This window comes from Bison bison, unplaced genomic scaffold, assembly GCF_000754665.1.
Source record: "Bison bison bison isolate TAMUID 2011002044 unplaced genomic scaffold, Bison_UMD1.0 scf7180017864101, whole genome shotgun sequence".
Taxonomy (NCBI): domain Eukaryota; kingdom Metazoa; phylum Chordata; class Mammalia; order Artiodactyla; family Bovidae; genus Bison; species Bison bison.
This window is the reverse complement of record NW_011494673.1, coordinates 3,359,695-3,364,249: the sequence shown is the minus strand read 5'-3', so window position 1 is coordinate 3,364,249 and position 4,555 is coordinate 3,359,695.

The window sequence follows — 4,555 nt, the reverse complement described above, 5'->3', positions numbered from 1 at the left end:
AATGATGCTAAAGCTGAAACTCCAGTACTTTGGCCACCTCATGTGAAGAGTTGACTCATTGGAAAAGACTGATGCTGGGAGGGATTGGGGGCAGGAGGAGAAGGGGACGACAGAGGATGAGATGGCTGGATGGTATCACTGACTCGATGGACGTGAGTCTGAGTGAACTCTGGGAGTTGGTGATGGTCAGGGAGGCCTGGCGTGCTGCGATTCATGGGGTCGCAAAGAGTCGGACACGACTGAGCGACTGATATGATCTGATCTGATCTGATGTCTCTATTATTCCACAGGGAAAGGTATTAAAGTTAGATTCTATAATTTTTTTTACAGATAACCTCTGTTATGAGGATCATTTGATTGCATGCTTACCAGGTTTTCCCACATATACACTGAATTTAAATTCTTAGTTCCAAGTTAATTTTCACTTACTAATTGATAAAATATTATCTGAGCATGTACTAAAGAATGAATTTTTGCAGCTTAGTGAGATAAGTCATTCATACTTTAACAAGGATATTTTAAACAGAGCTGGTTATTCCTTCAGGAAAACCATATTCAGATCAAACTAATTTCCTAAATGACATAAAAGGAATGAGCAGCTTTCAGGTGTCTTATGTAACTGACTTGAGTACTGACGGCTTAGGACTAGATGATGGAATGACAGGGAAAGAGGAAGCTAAATCTTTGAAATGGTAAAAATTATCATTTAAAAATCACAGTAAATATCACCTGCCAGGTATTAAAATGATTAAAGGGCTTATTTTTTCCACACTCCTATTGTGATAAGTTTTATAAACAAATAATTTTAAGTACACAAACCTGTTAAGCACCAGTAATTAGTTGAGAAAAACAAACACAAATATTCTTGAAGAGCGAGCAAACCCTGAGGGAACTCAGTCCTCTGAAATTATGCTAAGTGTATATTGAAATCATTTGGAAGACTGCTACCCACCCCCTCAAATAAAAATCTCCTTTATGTTTTTCTGCTGTTTTCTCTCACACATACCTCCTATGGCAGCTGCTGCTGCTGCTAAGTCACCTCAGTTGTGTCCGACTCTGTGCGACCCCGTAGACGGCAGCCCACTAGGCTCCCATCCCTGGGATTCTCCAGGCAAGAACACTGGAGTGGGTTGCCATTTCCTTCTCCAATGCACGAAAGTGAAAAGTGAAAGGGAAGTCGCTCAGTCGTGTCCGACCCTCAGCGACCCCATGGACTGCGGCCTTCCAGGCTCCTCCGCCCATGGGATTTTCCAGGCAAGAGTACTGCAGTGGGGTGCCATTGCCTTCTCCTCCTATGGCAGCTAACTGACCATTATCTGCTAACACAGGTGGACCTGGCGATGGCTAAAACCATTTGGAATATTTTGGGTTTCACTGGAGAATTAAAAGTCTATAATATCTGTGAACGGAAAGGGCACTGGACTGTCAGGCATTAACTTTGCCACTAAGTAGTTATGGGATTTGCTTCTGTCACCTCATTTCTTTGAATTTTAGTTTCCTTATATAGCAAATACAAAAATGAGAATTAAATGATCTCCAAGGCCTGTTTTAACTTAAAATTGCTTTAAACACTTTTTCACAAAGAAGTCTCTAACGTTTAATGCTTTTGTAAGATAAACTAAAAATATGTAGGAACCAGTGATATGATAGGATAATATTTTTTAACATCTCCCAGTAGATATTCCATTATTGTTAATGGAAAGCTCTCCTGCGTCCCATCCGCCATCATGGCTCCAAAAAAGGGAGCACAGTAGAAGTCATCACAAAAAATGAAGATAATGTGGTACATAGGGAAAGCTCTTGTCACACAAGAAGAATAAAAATAATCTCTTTTTAAAAACTTTTTTATTAAAATACATATTTTACAATGTTGTGTTAGAAAAATCCATCTCTTATAGCCCTAAGAGATCATGGAAAGAAGAAAGGGGGAATGAATGAGGTAATCAGACTCAGTGTGCTTACTTCCTGTCCCTTCTCAGTGTGGAAACTAGAGTTGGAAGTATATAGTTGAAATATTCACAGAGATACGGGGAAATCCAAGAAAAATGGGGATAATTGTTTGCTTCTCTGGGCATGCCTGTGAGAGGCTGAGTCCTCTAGGATCTCTGCTTTCAGCTTAATGGCATGTTCCACATGACATAGGGAGAAAAATGCAACATCGGTGAAGGAGGTGGCTCAGTAGATGAGCTTGAAGCAAAGTTCCTGGTTCATCAAGACCTACTTGGGATATTCTGGGAAACCAGAAGTTCCAACATGTTTCAGTGAGAAGATGGAATGGCATCGTGGGAATCAGTGGACCTGAGGAGGCCGGGGGTCAGGACAGAGGTTGCAGTGTATAAGGCAAATGGTTCACTGTGGAAGCAGCACAACTTCTCGAAAGGACAGAAGGAGCAGTTTTATCACTGAGGCTAGCAGTTCTGCTTTCGGACTATACCAGACACTCCACAAGTAAAGGACCACACAAGGACTGGCACTTGTGGCTCAGGGCTTTTCCCTGATGCCCTGCTGACCTTCCCATCCCACAGGCTTCTACCAGCCCACTAGTTACTGTGTGAATGAGAAAAAGGCACTATCAAGGCATTTTACTTCCACCTATCAGAAAATTATCACAATATACTGGTTTTGTTAAAATGAAGCATCTTACTGCCACATGCCGGAGAACTATCATTCCAAGTTTATTACAACTTGGAAATCTAGGATATCAAAGATGTGACATTCCGTCTATGTACAGTTTACACAGAATCCCTCAACTCCCATGTATATCTTGGATGACAGGGAAGTGGGGAAATCTGTAAGACTCAGCACTTACCTATAAAAGAAAAGGGATAATGTGGGGACTCAAGAAGGATAAGCTACAGAGAATAAGCTATGTTTTCTCTGTACATCTGAATTAACTAAATCAACTACCATTAAAAAATACAAACTATGCCCCATATTTTGCAATTTATTTTTTGCTATCTCCCATAGCACCTTACATAGCAATACATACACAGAAGGAACCAATAAATGCATGCTGGAAACAAAGTAAATTTTTAGAAAAAATAAAGAGTTATGGTCCACTTATAATATGTACAAAGGCGTGTAATTTTCCTTTTTTCCTGCTACATTTATTTGAACCAAATCTAAAATTGTACCCATTTGTACCTTGCTAACCACCATAAACATTTGCAGTTCTTCATTGTAAGCCTCCCTCCTCGATTTTTTTCTTGAGAAGGAAACTTAGATCTAAGTTTCTCCATTGTCAGGACCAAAGAGAGCTCATCCCAAAATTAGAGAATGTTTTAAAATTAAAAACAGTATTATGTAATCCAAAGTAAATTCTTATTTAAAGGGAGGGAACCCTGAAAGCTAGAAACGTAAAGTATTTTGCCCAGAGGCATACATCAAGTCAGAGACTCAAACACCGGACACCACAGTGGTTCTCACTCTTTCTCTCTCCCCTCCTAAAACACACACTTCCCCGCTCTTACCCCTACTTCTCTTATTGTACTTTGTAACCACTTAGTCATCCACCTCAAACCTAAGACAGAGCACCTGGTCAAACTGAAATGAGAAAGAAATCACCTGAAGATCGAAAATCAGAGAATCAGGTAAACTGCCAGTTTTACCATTTCCACAAGGTGATAAACAAAAGAGAGAGAAAGAATCGAGAAAGGATACTTTTTCAGTCATCACAACAGCAGCGAGGGAATAAAAACACGTTTTCCCTGGAGAGAGATTACCTCGAGGGGACCAGATACAGACACAAAAGATAATTCCCCTTGGGGCTTTTCTTTTCCTCTGAGTTTGTGAGATCTACAAAAATAAAAATTAAAAAATTAAAACGTGTATCACAAAACAATCACCACCTCAACACATTTACTTCTCTTTTCTCACCTATTATTTCTCCAAACGTTATAGATACTGCGTCTTCAGTAAGTAAACTGACCAAAGGTCTATTCCCTATTGATCACAATCTTTTCAAGATTTAGATGACTCCTTTTAGACTACAAGTAGGAACCGACTTCTAACTTCGGTTCCCGAGCTCAAAGCTCGGTAAAGTGGATCTTCAAGGTTTAGCAAATACCCTCAGCTGAACTAAAGGGTACAGAATCTCTAGCGCTCCCTACAGCTCAGAGTTTGAACCTACCTACCACAAAAAAACCCCAGTTATCAAAGATTGGCTACCTCGCTCTACTTTTCTTTTCCGCTTAAAAAATCGGATGGGGAGGAGGGCGGGGAGAGGTTGAAACGGCGAACCGAAGGCTTAATCACTTCTCCCCATTACATCAGCAGCCCCCGCCCTTTCCTCCGAGCACCTCCTCTCCTAGAACCGTCGCTACGCACTAGCGCTCTCTTCATCCACCCCCCGCTCTATTATATGCCCTGATACCTCCCCATTATCACCCGCCCCACCACACTCCCCCTCTCCTCCTTCCCCCACCTCCTTAGCGGGGGAGGGAGGAAACCCGAGAGAGGAAACAGGGCGTTGAAGGAAGGGACTTGGCGATAAGAGCACAGGTCCCATTGGCCCGAGGGTTGTATGAGCGCCTCCCATTGGCTCCTTGGCAGGAAT